Source organism: Macrobrachium rosenbergii, chromosome 36, assembly GCF_040412425.1.
Source record: "Macrobrachium rosenbergii isolate ZJJX-2024 chromosome 36, ASM4041242v1, whole genome shotgun sequence".
In the NCBI taxonomy this organism is placed as follows: domain Eukaryota; kingdom Metazoa; phylum Arthropoda; class Malacostraca; order Decapoda; family Palaemonidae; genus Macrobrachium; species Macrobrachium rosenbergii.
The window spans coordinates 14,185,418-14,200,877 of record NC_089776.1 but is presented as its reverse complement, the minus strand read 5'-3'; the positions used below and the strand labels follow the sequence as shown (position 1 = coordinate 14,200,877).

Genomic DNA, 15,460 nt, shown 5'->3' with positions numbered 1-15,460 from the left:
ATAGAAAATTAAATCATGAGGTAATAGCAAATTAAATCATGAGGTAAATGTAAAATTAAAATTGAGGTAAATAGAAAATTAATCATGAGGTAACAGCAAATTAAATCATGAGGTAACAGCAAATTAAATCATGAGGTATTAGCAAATTAAATCATGAGGTATTAGCAAATTAAATCAGGAGGTAATAGCACATTAAATCATGGGTTAATACCAAATTGAATCATGAGGTAAATAGCAAATTAAATCATGAGGTAAATAGAAAATTAAGTCATGAAGTAACAACAAATTAAATCATGAGGAAATGGCAAATTAAATCATGAGGTAATAGCAAATTAAATCGTGAGGTAATAGCATTCCTGTGGAACCTCAAAAGTTCAGGCGAAGATGAAGTACATTACTACCCTAAGACAATTCTCCTTGTAGTTTTAATGATTTATTTACCCTTTTATCTAAATAATGTGTTAATTTATCTTTTTCCCAGTAACTGATCTCTTTCCCAGTAACTGATCTCATCTATGTGCATTTCCTATTATCTTTAACTTCTTTCCAATGAACACCATATTCTTTGGAAACTTGAATTTCATGTTAGTGGAACCTGTAGGCTTGTTCAGTATTAATAGGGGTTTATCTTCTGTATAATAAATAATAATAACAGTAATTTTTACAACTGAAACAAATTGAAAATGCCCTTATGTATGTAAGTTTTTATACAGGAAATCCATGATAGCATGGTGCAATCACGCAGTAGGAAAACCAAGCAACTCTCGCAAGAGAAAGGTCCCTTAACTCGTATGCAGGGATTTTCCCGATGAAGTCTGGAAGACCTCCTTCCTGGAAGGAGGAGTAATTACCTGTAGTTGCCACCTTCTTACGTAACAACCGCTCCGTGAAGCCAAGCTGTACGGAAACACCTTTCCAGTATTTGTTAAGTTTCTATCCTAAGCTGATGATGGCGCGCGGTTTTCCCTAGTTGATTACAAGCCTTGACATTCCAGGTAGTTTGTTTACGTAAAAAAGGGAAAAAAGACGAACTGACAACTTTTGTAGGGGTTTTACCAAGGCTACTGACTGTGTACTGGGGAAGAATGACTCACTTGCTGAAATGCTATGGTCAAATTAAGACACCTTTGTGTGGCTGTGAGACGAAGCTGGGAAAGGTCATGACAGGTGAATCACCTGCGTCCAGGTTAATGATTCATGCTTGTTGATGGTACTTTCAAAGTACTATTTAAACTGGATACGAGTTTCTTCTTATCTAAAGATTTGATTACATTCGGTTAGGTTTTTCTTTTAATTAAATCTTCATCAAGACCGGCTTGCTTACAAAAAAAAGAGTAATTCCCTTAGCGTGAACTGCTGTAGGTTAGAATAAATCCAGTCGTCCAGTTGATTGAAGGGAGGGGTGATTTCTCCTAAAAACAGATTGCCTCAATAAAAAGGATCATTGATTAGGCTCTCTCTGGTCATTTGCATTCTTGACCAGTGGCTATGTTTAGGATAAAATTAGATTATTACGGGAGTATCTCTGGAGAAATATGGAAAAACAACTTTGTTGTAAACATGCATTATTCGTCAGGTGCTATGACCTCGTAAAGGGGTCAGTGGTGCACTGTAGGCATGACTAAAGGGTGTTTGCAGCGTTCAGTCGGTCCATAGCTGTGTAACCCACTTTTTTTTTTTTAGCTTTTTACATTATTCTATTCCAGCTTCCTTTCATCAATCCTGCTGTCCAACATCTCTAACTGTTGCTTCACCTTTAGATCCCTGTACTTCCTCTCCTTTATTTTCAGGATCTCTTTTGTCTTGCTGTCCAGCAGCTCTAACTCCCTCCTTGCACTGCAACTGGGAGGTTCAACAGTGGGGTACATTTATTGCACATTGATGCAGCTGTTCAGGAAATCTGGTCGTTCTCAGCAGGAAATGAGGATCAGGGGTCAGTTGTCAATGTGAAAGCGCTCTGTTAAGATACAACTTCATAAAAGAAGTAACTGTACTTCTGGGTGTTTTTCCATTCAGAATAACAGTGGTAGAATTAATTCTTTTCAATTTATCCTTTCCATATGGTTATTGTCATTATGTTATCCCCCCCCACAAGTACTAGTTCTTGATTATTCACGTTATTCACATCATTAGGCCTATAGCGTGTTTTTCTTATAAAGTGGATATTCGACACAATTATAAATTATATGTATATATATATTTGTGTGTGTATGTATATATACATTGTTTATTTGTTTATAATTTACTTCCATTGCTGTTGTTCTGTACATGAATTTGCGCTGTTTTTGTGAACAGATTTTCTCAAGTTCACAAAATATTTTAAGTTTCTTGACTCGTATGGTGATAACTTGCCATTATTTCGTTAACTTTTAAGCGTAAATAATGATAACTAGAACACTACTATATATGTAAATGCATTCAGTACCTTTATAAATGGAATCCTTCTGTGTATATTGAATTCTGCCCCAAAGAAATCTGTAGAACGCACATATCCTAGGGAAAGAGTTTGTCTTGAAAATATCATAGTATCCCATACGAATGAATTTATCCGGTTTTCTCTAGTTTACGAATGATCCCGTTTTCTGTTAACAGACTTCTGTTTTCATTTGGTTTGACCTTGACTGTAAATTAGAATCCCAGTTTTCCTGAAGACGTTATCTCCTTATTCCTCTCGTTCTTCTCTCTCTCTCTCTCTCTCTCTCTCTCTCTCTCTCTCTCTCTCTCTCTCTCTCTCGTACAGAAATACCGTATTATTCCTCAAGACGTTATCTCCTTATTCCTCATATAGAAACACCGTTTTCCTAAAGTCTCTCTCTCTCTCTCTCTCTCTCTCTCTCTCTCTCTCTCTCTCTCTCTCTCTCTCTCTCTCTCAAAATACGATCGTTCTAAAGTTCCAAAAATAAAGAAAAACTTAACCTGTGTCCTCTAACCTACGTTATGTCATAGCCTATATAGTAAAGTGGCGTTGCACAGTCTTGGGTCAGTGTTTTCTTGCATTGAGGGTAAACTCCTGCAATTTCAGTTTCATACAGGTTTTATTTATTTATTTACATATTGATGTTGATAATATACATATATATGTATTAAGAGAGAGAGTTTTACCTAATTTTATTTATTATTTCGTCATTCTATTTAGTGGCTATTTATGTGTTACAAGAATAAACGCCTATTTTTAACACATAATAATCTCTCTCTCTCTCTCTCTCTCTCTCTCTCTCTCTCTCTCTCTCTCTCTCTCTCTCTCTCTCTCTCTCTCTCTCTCTCTGTATCCTCCAGCGGTTCAAAGAAAGAGATAGAGAAAAAATAGAAAGAAAATCTGGATGGACCTGAGTCCAGGAATTCTCGTAAGACAGCTTTCACAACAGTCTATATAAAGGTATATCTCGTATCTCTATTAGGCTCCGGGCATAATTGAGGCGAAAAAGAAGAGTAGCTTCTCGAGAACTTCGGTTCTGTTGCCAATTAATTCTTTTTCTCTGATGTTATCAGGTCTTTTTCTATCCCATTGGGGTAATTAGATGGAATTAATAAGGTTATCATGAATAGAGAGAAAGATAGACAGGCTTAGGACGAATACAGACAGGCTGTATAGGCCTACAGACACAGACAGGCTTGGGACTGACACCAACGGGACTGTATAGGCCTAAAGACATAGGCAGACTTGAGACTGACACAAACGAGACTGTATATGCCACAGACACAGATTTGAGACAGACACAGACAGAATGTATAGGCCTAAAGACACAGACAGACTTGAGACAGGCACAAGCAGATTTTATAGGCCTATAGACAGACTTCAGACACAATATATAGGCCTGTAGACAGACATAAACAGACTGTATAAGCTTACAAGCACAGACAGACTTGGGACGGACACAGACTGTATAGGCTTACAGATAGACTCTATAGGCCTACAGACTGCTTTTTTTTTATACTGGCCATCATTTAGACCAGAAATCTCGTAAAGAAAATACCATCACGCCTTTTGCTAAAGGTATATAACAGCTCTCGCACCGCCTTTCTGTAACAAATAAGAATCGATTATTATTGAAACCGGTATGTAATTGGTTGTAAGAGAAATTTACAAATCGGCTTCTTCTAGGAATGCATTTCATTTGACGTAATCCTCTGATTGCGCTAGGTTAATGGTATGCCATCAAATAAAGATATTTAGAAGTCTTTTTTTTAATAATTATCATGTGGTGTACAAATCGTTCGAGATCGTGTAAAGTTTGATCTTTAGAACAAATTCAGATATTTAGACTTATAATATCTGTTATTTAGACCTATAACCTATAATAACTGTTATATAGACCTATAACAACTGTTATATAGACCTATAACCAGAAGTATGTTATTTAGACCTTTAACTATCTGTTATGTAGACCTATAACAATGTGTTATTTAGACCTATAACTACCTGTTATTTAGACCCTTAATTATCTGTTATGTAGACCTATAACTATCTGTTATTTAAACCTATAACTATCTGTTATTTAGACTCATATAACTATCTGTTATCTAGATCTATAAACTATGGAGACTTATATTTGTTATTTAGACCTATAAACAAACTATCTGTAAATTGCACCCGTTCAGACGAACAGTTACTAAGTTGTCAAATAGCAGTTTTTATCTGTTATAATTTTCATCAAAACTATTCCCCAATTCATCAATCAGTTTACAAGAAGTCGATTCATATTTTTAAAAAATGTGTCAGACTAAAGCATGACAATAGCGTATGTTTGTGCGCGCGTGTGTGGTATGTTTTTTTTTTTTTTTTAACCAGTTTCGAAAACTGGTTCCAGCATCTAGTATCCAGGATCAGTTGCTGGTTATCATTTTTACGAATTCGTCGCTGGTTCGAATTCGTGGTACGCCGTCTGGCTGAAAAAAAAAAATTAAAATATCAATTAAATATTCATAAATTGCTGAGAAAAAAAAAAAGATGGCTACTCGTTGCTAAAAGGAATGGACGGGGATTTTCTTTAAAAAGATAAAATGGAAGTGGCGCCATTGATTTGCAGAAATTTAAAGTTACAAGGTTAATGTCCTTTTTTTTTTCACGAATACAAATCGTGGCCACGTGCTCAGACAATTACAGGACATATTTTTGTATTTACATAATTACAGGATGTTGTTTATAAATGGAAATAAATAAGCGTAAGAGTTATATAAGAAAATAGAGATGGCTACTGGATGCAACCTAGAGAGAATACACGTCGATATTGAGTACGTTGTTAGCAGTGGGATTCCCTGGGCGAGTCTAAATAAGTAGTACCTCTCTCTCTCTCTCTCTCTCTCTCTCTCTCTCTCTCTCTCTCTCTCTCTCTCTCTCAGAGGTAGTATTCTTTACAGTTCGTGTATAAATACACACGTATTTTTATATAAATGACATTCTCGTGTGTAGGCTATAATATATATATATATATATATATATATATATATATATATATATATATATATATATATATATATATATATATATATATATATATATAATGTAATGTATATATATAAATGTATAGAATATACATATACATATCTATATGTGTATGTATATATACATGAAATATGTGTATACACATTAAATTAATTTTTGCCGTATAAAATTCTCTCCCTCTCTCTCGACGTCGCAAATGGGAGAGAAACAACCGTAGAGTTTCTTGAGACCACAAGGGTGATAATCACGTGCATTAGCAAACGTTATTCAGCCTTGAGGAAAATCTAGCACGTCAGGTAGGTTACCGAGGTGGAGGCCGGTTACTTTCGTTTGTTATTTACCAACGTAGTAATTTATATTTATATTTATTTGTCGTTGGTTACCGTTAGTGTTAATATATTTCCAACTGTTATTCATTACTCTTAGTACTTGTATTTCGTTTCATTTATTTTCTGGATGTTTTAATCATGCAAAGAGAGAGTTGGAGTGGTTGGACAGCAAGCTTTTCATATTGGTTATTAAAGTGAAAATTGTATATAAATATATATTATATATATATATATATATATATATATATATATATATGTGTGTGTGTGTGTGTGTGTGTGTGTGTGTGTGTGTGTGTGTGTGTGTGTGTGTATACAGTATAATAAATATATATATTATGTAATAAATATATATGTATCTATATGTATCTGTACAAATACTTGTAAGTCATTGAAAAGGGCCCTGTCGAGAGATCCATTTTAATAAATAATTATTAAACGAGTTTCAATGACATTTTGTCGTCACGGAAACCATCTTACGTTTGAGGAAATGGATCCTGCACTAATTAAATTTGATGATAATTACCTCGTGCTTTTGACGTAAAAAGATTTAGCCTTTAATTTGTCATAGTTATTCATTTGTTCCCTTCGTTTAAAATTTAAAGTTAGTCTCAACTTTTCACAGCTTTTTTTTCTAAATCTAAATGTTTTTTTTTTAATTTTCCCTTGCATTGGCTGTTGCGTTCTCGCTTACGGAAGTTACAATGACCATTTGTTTGTTATTATTATTATTATTATTATTATTATTATTATTTCTCGTAGGGGAATAATGCCGTCAGTGCTCCTCTTGCGGTGCAGTGAAGGCATTACTTGAGGTTCTTTGCAACGTCCCTTCGGCCCCTAGATGCAACCCCTTTCATTCCTTTTACTACACCTCCGTTCATATTCTCTTTCTTCCATCTTACTTTCCACCCTCTCCTAACAGTTGATTCACAGTGCAACTGCTTTGAGGTTTTCCTCCTGTTACACCTTTCCAAACCTCATAGGTCCCACCACTTGGCCTTTGGTCTAAATTTTGTATTATTATTATTATTATTATTATTATTATTATTATTATTATCATTATTATTATTATTATTATTATTATTGCCAGCCCATCGTAATCACAACCAATTGAAGCTTCAGAGGCAAAATTGGTCCCGTTGAAATTTTCCCAAATTCTGGTCTCAGGTCCTTGCGAGGAACACTCCCTTACCTGCACACACACACACACACACACACACAGAGAGAGAGAGAGAGAGAGAGAGAGAGAGAGAGAGAGAGAGAGAGAGATGGGAAGAAGAAGAAGGAAAAACCTGAATTCTTTAAAGAGACTCAGGTTGCTTTATGTAAATAAGAAACCTAAAGGTATTGTACCTCAGTTAATGTATTGTAGAGGTATAAGTGTGTTCATACTGTTGTTATTCTTCTGGAATTCGTCATATTTATTAAGTGGTGTCTTGTAGCTTTGTTTTTGGGTGGGACGAAGGGTGAATTTCTCTTCCTGCATCATTTCCAGGTAATATTTTCTTCACGTCTTTGGAAAATTCGTAATTTTGGAGATTTCCTGTGATAACAAAAATTATATGAATTATTTCGAAAACAACTTGACATAAAATGTAATTAAATAAGATTTATGGTGCCAAAGTTTTTAATAAATTGTCATCAATACATCAAGCAACTTGGGGTTAGGATGCCCAAGTCGAAGAAGCAAAGGGGAGAGAGAGAGAGAGAGAGAGAGAGAGAGAGAGAGAGAGAGAGAGAGAGAGAGAGCCCTCGTCTATCGTATCTTCTTCTCCTGTCAACTTTGCCATTCTAATACGTAACTTTCCCCTCTTGTTGCCAAGATGATTTTAATATTTTATATCATTATTTCTCTTAAATGTCATATAATTCATTCTAGCAACAAATGTTTGCATGTTTATGGCAAAGTGTACAATACACACTAATTAAAAATTTTTATTAATTTTTAAAAATGTAAGGTTTTATTTTTGAAATAAAATCTATTTTAGGTTAGTCAGGTTAGGTTAGTAATAGGCAAACACATTTGATTATTCAACAATAGTTTAATTTATTCTTGATTTACAGATTACCAGAAGAGGAATCAGTACTCTATAGAACACTAAGAAAATGCTTTGAAAGTTTTATGTCACTATGTCAGTAACAGCATCACCGTAATCAGTAACTCAGTTTTTGTAAAGTTCTTTGAAAACTAAAACTAGTAGTGGTAATAGTAGTAGTAGGAGTAATTGTAGAGTTATGCCGTTGTAACGGCTCGCCCCAACCTGCACCTCCCCAACCGCATGCATACCTATGCGGGTATGATTGACCTTTGGGAAGCCTCTTCTGGGATGAACACAGCCGCCCACCCTTGGGAAACCCTGGTTTAGAAACAAACTCATCGGATCGCTCCTCACTGGGCCGCACGAGAGAAAACAAAACAAGTCTCTCTCTCTCTCTCTCTCTCTCTCTCTCTCTCTCTCTCTCTCTCTCTCTCTCTCTGTGTGTGTGTCTGTAGCTGCTGCAGTCTTCCGCGAGCTATCAAGGACAGCGGTCACTGGAGGGCTTTGTCGTCCGTCCAACGCGCACTGTTTCTCTGGAAGGTACCTCAGTGTAGAAGATAAATACACCTTTTCTTTATTCGTCCGTTTATCTAATGGCCTGGAATCTTATCTTTGATGTACTGTATATAAGCGTTGATTAATATAAGCGTCAAAATGGTGGGAGAAAATGCAGAATCACAAACGAGAATATCTTGTTCATACGGGGCCCCAGAATCGTGTGGAATCGTTAGGTTGATAGACATTATGCTTCTCAGGCTTTCAGACCAAATCACCGATCTGTTTTTTTTAATGCGGTGCAAACTAGCATTGTGTGTTTACTGTGTTTATTGTTATGTCATGTGAGACTTCCTTGTTTTTGTGAGGCATTTAGGCGTCCACGGTCAAGATTGTGGTCAGGAAAAACATTGGGATAAAACTAGTCTCTCTGAAGAATGAAGATCCTAAGACAGTGTTTTGCTTTATGAAGTTACCACCAGTTTTAAATGTGATGGATATATATATATATATACATACATACATATATATACCAGTTTTAAATGTGATATATATATATATATATATATATACATACATACATGTTATATATTCTACAAGATGCAGTACTGATTGGTGTTACTGACGAGAAGCTGCAGGAATTAGTGTAGGAAATTTGAACGTTTGCAAAAAGAGAAATTTGGGACTGAATGTGAATGAGAGTAAGGTTGTTTATATTGTGGATGGTGAAAAAATGGAAGCAGTTGATTTTTATAGCTATTGTGGGAGTAATGTAAGTGATGATTGTAGGATGAGAGAAGAAATGGATCACCTAATGTGTGTTGCAAAGAAGGCCAGGGTTGGCGTGTTTGAAGGAAATTGTTGACCCAACTTCCCCTTTATGACAGAGAAGTGTGGATACTAAGTACAATAGAAAGAAAGCATTGAAGCTTTAGAGATTAATTGTTTTGCATAGTATATGTGGCACAAGAATAAATGGAAGCGCGAGAAATGTGGAGATATGTACAAATAGTGAGATTATGGCTTAGGCTTGCTGAGAGAATGGAAGATAGTAGATTTGTGAATCGAGTATAAAATCCGCAAGTGTATTTAGAGGGTTTGACGTGCTGCTGATGCGCTGTCTGTATACGAAAGCTACAGTACTGACGTCAGCAAGGTCAAGTAATTTTGTGTCTTCCCAATGCTAGAATTGGTATCGGATGTCATGGGTACGTGGTTTCCGTGGTCTGCGGTCACTGATTTGGACATTTGGCCATGGGGCCACTAACCCCGTTCCTTCCTGAAGTCACAGCCAGGAAGGGGCTTACGTGCGCTTACGTATGTGGTGCGTTTTACGCATGCGCTTACCTGTAATTAATTACGCCCAGGTGTGTATGTGTGAGAGAGAGGACAGAATGCGTCAAATTGAAGATAAACGATTAAGCTTCAAACACTTTTTTAAAAAGATATTTCAAAGTCATTACACATTATATTTATTAAATTAACATTGCGTCAGATCAACGATAAAGAAAATTAGCTGCAAAAACTTTTTTAAAGAGATATTTCAACTTCATTCCAACTTGTATCTGTATATTTAACATTGCGTCAGTTCGGAGATGAAGAGAATTACCTTCAAACACTCTTTTAAATAGATATTTCAACGTCATTTCGACTCGTATCTGTTTATCTAACGTCTGTGCAACATCTCCTGAGGCAGATCATAACTTTTTTTAACTGCATTTTACGCCAACAGCCGACCTTGACTGTCGCGAAACAGGTGGAATTCCCACCTGTTGTATTTTTACCACAGGGTATCCGGTTCAGTGACAATACGATGTTGTTTCCCGCTGTTGTGCAAAAGTTGTTTTCGTAGGATGTGCTTGGTTAGTTCGGTCACATTAAAACTTGTCGCAGATTAGTGCCTGCCCTTGGGGCATATAGTGCGGTCATTTGTGGCGACCAGTAGGCCTGGTTTGGAAGTGTGGTCTCGCGAAGTAAGTGGCGTTACTGGCGTGGAACTGTGGACTTCGACGTAAGTTACATATTAGAGATTTGTTAAATTAAAACTCTTTTAGTTTAATTTAAAAGCAAACTTGAAAGGTTCTCGTTGTGTCATGTTGTCAGTTGCGTTATTAGAGTTTAAATTTACTGGCATAATTTAAACAGACTGAAAGGATCTTGATTGTGTTTCATTTACAGAATACAGTCGAACATCTTTTCCCAATCGTGTGTTTAACATTTTGCATTTGTTTTTCAGTGGATTTAAATACTTGTGAATGTAATCCGTTGACAAACATAATGACTCATTTTTCAAATATTCTGATTGACCCAGAATTACATTTCAGTATTGAAAAGCGGTATGTCTTAATACAATTATAAATAAAAGGTCTTTTTAACACAGTGTCTAATCTTTCATAAGCCGTGGATAAAATGAATCTTTAAACTACGAGTATGAAATCCACATCAATCCAGTTTAAATCACTTCCGGAAATCCTATTTCCTTTGCACTTATAGTGTCTATGAAATTAGATATCTTGCACATTTCCACTTTATTCTTGTATTATCACCCTTTAGATCATTTCTTTTTTTAAAAATATTAATTATTTTACTCTTTTCGCGATTTGACAGATGGCTGGAAATTCCCCCCACCTTTCCCCACCCATAAAAAAAAATAAAAATAGAACTATTTCCTTCATAAAGTCAGGTATTATTCCCTTCCCAAAATGTGTTACGGTCCGCTGAACGGGAATGCATAAATATCAGCGCAGCATTTAAGCATTTACACAAGCATGTCTCCCCAAAGGATAATTAGGGGAAAACATTTCCAGAAAGTTAATCCATGATAAAGCATAAAAAAGGACAAAGGTAACTTGTGTTTGGTTCCTCACCCAAAAATAGATGTAATGGCGGGTTCCAACTCATGTTTAAGCTCGTGATGGAAAATTAAGTTCCGGCCTTTTAAACAAAGGTTCCTTTTAACCTTCAGGAGGTTTGGTTAATATTTCTGTAATTTGAACTGACTCAGGTGTGCTTCCAAGAAGTGGGTTTTACGTGATGGGGAAATTACAGTGGTGTATTCGAATATTATGAAATATATTTATATGCATGCAAGCCTCCATATCCACTTGGCTTTGATTGCAACGCCATTTTATTGTAAATAAATCAACCAGCAAGCCCCCTAGCCAGTTCTGACCTGATGGCAACAAAAAAATTTTAAAGTCATGAGAGTAGTGTCCAAAAAAGTACCTGCAGACAAAGAGACAAGAAATGACTAGAGAAGGGAGGAAGGTCTGTCTTGTGAAAAAGACTCGGAGATTGGATCATTGTGAATAACGGGAGAGACAGATAGGCAGGTTGATAGATAAATAGATAGTTTAATAGTTAAATAGATAGTTATTCACACACCTTATGAATGAATACATACATTAATACACAATCATATCTATATATATATATATATATATATATATATATCTATCTATATATATATCTATCTATATATATATATATATATATATATATATATATATATATATATATATATATATATATATATATATATATATATAATCATTCATTTGTTGTATTAGGAATACTTTCAGGTGTATTTGCATACCAGACTGTATGTTATAATATAAAGTTCTAATATTCTGTGAGTGAATAAATTTTTAAAAAATAATAAATTCAAGTTTACAATAGTTCGTGTTAACTATTCTGCCATCATTATTTTTTGTACTATTATCAGAAATATTTTAAAGATCATATCAGTTAACATTATCACAGGGACCTTCAACCATTATAACAGAATCTAATCACAGCCATGTCCTCGACTAATCTCATATTCTCGTAGAGTTTGGAGAACTTCACAAAAAAATCCAAATGTTATTCATTATTTCCGTTAATCAGACCCCTTTGAGAACTTCAAATCAATCTTGCCTTGTCTTGAACACCTGTAAAAAGTGTATTGTCTTTAGATTACCCTGTCAGTGTGGCTGAAAAGGTGTTAATTGCATGTGCTGCGTTCATTTTCGTGAATAATCTGAAATTTTCATATGCTGGCTACATTCTGGGTAGACTGTAACTTAACCAATGGTTGCGAAGTGGCGTAGTGGATTCTCCTCTCTTGAAAATGTATAGGTCATTATTATTATTATTATTATTATTATTATTATTATTATTATTATTATTATTATTATTATTTCACTCCTTCTGGATTTTCCCCTGATTGTTTGTACTTGTGACATTTAAAGTTGAAATATATTCATGGGTTTTGTTGGCCAGTATGCAACATTATCCATATACACATTAGCTGCAGGCCGTTTATTTAAATAAGAATTAAAGCATGTCTCGTTCTTCTTCTTTTTTTCGTCAGTAATCAATCGCCTTACCTCTCTTTATCTTTTCATAAATTTGACGAAAACAAATTTTGCTTTTTAGTAATATTTTGTTATAAATGTTGACGTAAGCAGGAAATTTATAAGTGCTAGTTGTATAAATCTATAACAAAAGTCGTGACTAATTCAACCATGTATATTTTAAAATGGTCCATTTTATTATTTTATTTTCAAGACCAGAAATTAATTGTAAACCTTGTAACCACAGAAAAGACAGAAAAACTACAGTTGTATAAATTTATTATTAAATTCATGGCTAGTTTAACCATGTATATTGTAAAGTGGTCCATTCATTATTTTAATTTCAGGACCAGAAAATAATTTTTAACTTCTTATCCTAAGAAAACACAGATGCATCGAACCTGATTGTAGTCAAAATTTGTGAACGAGTTTCCATTAGTAGTACACACAATACACGCTACTTCATTCAGCAGGCCGTTGATACGTTGACTTCATTCATAGAAATTCGCCAAAGCGTGGCTAAAGCATCTCATTATCGTGTCACATAATAAAACATTTTCTTTCCCCCTCTGTCCTATGATGGAACAAATAAGAAAACGATTTATCCAAATCATTCTTTGCTAGGAGAATTGGGCACATGTTTCTCCTTCCCCTTTTGTGTATGACTTAATATCGAATAACTGCACAAATAGAAACGAATAATAACGATGCAATTTGAGGTGAATTTACTAGTTGTCAACAGACTTAGCTCTGGCAGTCATGAGAAGTTGCACAAAACCACAGAAGTCGTACTGTAATAATAAACATTTTCATGAAACCAATCATTACATCAGAGGAAACCTTCTTCAGGCCAGTAGTGTTGAATATAGCAGCTGATACCGCGATGTTTAATTTGCATGGTGTTCTCTGTGCGTCTCATTTTTTTATTTCGGCTTTCGCTGGTATATTAGGTTTGCTGAAGTCGTACAAAGATGTTCTGCATAAATGATTGTGTTTCCCTTGACATTTCGACTCGCTCTCTCAAGGTCATTCACTGCAAGTTACGAAAGTGAATGAATTATGGCACAAGGTTTGCGGGTAGTGATGGCGGACGAGTGAAAGCAAGCCCGAATTAACTTTCTTTCTCGATATCTTTCTTTCTCTCTATCTTTCTTTCTATCTTTAAATCTTCAGCTGAAAACCTTTCGTGTGGACAGAGGGTTCCAAAGGGGAGAAATCAGCCCAGAGAGAGAGAGAGAGAGAGAGAGAGAGAGAGAGAGAGAGAGAGAGAGAGAGAGAGAGAGAAGAAGAAGAAACTGTGATAAATATATAAACATGAAGGAACAGGAAATAGAACCGATACCTCTCTCTGTCTCTCTAAATATATATATATATATATATATATATATATATATATATATATATATATATATATATATATATACACACATATATATATAAATATATATTATCTATATATATATATATAAATATTTTATATATACTGTATATATGTGTATATATATACGTACATATATATACACATGTATACATATATATATGCACACATACATATAATGTACTATATTTAAACATTTGGAGGTCAGGAGATTCCACAACTGCACTCTGTGTAGCCAAGACAAAGGTACTGTATATGATCCTAATAATGTATATTTTTTCTATTTTTCTAGTGTATGTTTAGATGTCTGTTGAGACGTATATTTTTACGTATATTTAGATGTTTATTGAGACGCATATTTGAGGTATATATGTACGTATTTTTTAGATGGATATTGAAATGCTTATTTATATGTATACTTGGACGTATATCCAGATGTATATTTAGACGTATATGTATACATATATTTAAATGTATATTTACACGTATATTTATACGTATATTTAGACATATATTTAGATATTTATTGAGATGTATATTTATACATGTATTTAGATGTATATTTATACATATGCGTAGATGCATATTTAGATGTATATTTAAATATATATATATATATATATATATATATATATATATATATATATATATATATATATATATATATATATATATATATATATATATATGTATATATATATACATATATATAATGTATATATATATATATATATATATATATATATATATATATATATATATATATATATATATAGATGTATATACGTATATTTGGATGCATATTTACATTTATATTTAGATGTGAATTTATACGTATATTTAGATGTATAATTAGGTATACATCATTGTAACCTAATCAAGGAACAAATTTTCCTAAAAGAATTAGTAGCCATGAAAGAGATAGAGAGAGAGAGAGAGAGAGAGAGAGAGAGAGAGAGAGAGAGAGAGAGAGAGAGAGAGAGAGAGAGAGAGGATGGGTTTCCCCTTAGGTGTAGTCCGCGTCGCTCGCTCAGTTTCCAGATAGGAACCGGTATTTTCCAGACGCGGTATCTTCCAGACCGGACAAATTCAGTCATTTTTTTTCCGTGCCCTGGATTTCTTCCAGAGTTGTTTGTACTAGAAAAGGATTAAAAAATCAGTTTTATTCTTGAAGGAAATTGGTTCATTAGCTGCTGATGGTAGCGGTCAAATTTGATTTAGATAGGTCCAGTGATGAAAAGTAACGTACATGAAAGAAGAGGTTGAATGATGAGATCTCTTCTTTCTTTTATCATTTTTGTATCTCTTTCTCCCTTTCTTTCTTTTCTTTTTCTTTTTTTTTTTTATATATATCTTCAGATGAAACCTCTTGTGCACATAGTTAACAGACTTCTATAAACCCAAGAGGGCTCCAAAATCAGCCTGCACAGAGAGAGAGAGAG

The 15,460-nt window shown here is 34.3% G+C and overlaps 1 protein-coding gene across 4 annotated transcripts in view; it reads left to right on the top strand.

Moving 5' to 3' along the window:
* Positions 1-15,460, top strand: part of LOC136856652 (phenoloxidase-activating factor 3-like) — a 69,655-nt gene that overhangs the window by 35,016 nt on the left and 19,179 nt on the right. Inside the window, exon 1 of one of the 4 annotated variants that reach the window (XM_067134662.1) lies at positions 5,717-5,739. The exons of 1 other annotated variant lie outside the window; for it this stretch is intronic. The gene's annotated coding sequence lies outside the window, so the exon portion shown is untranslated. Of the gene's footprint in view, positions 1-5,716; positions 5,740-8,246; positions 8,352-10,134; positions 10,318-15,460 lie in introns of those variants that run through there. 2 more of the 4 variants (XM_067134659.1, XM_067134661.1) reach the window with 2 other exon arrangements.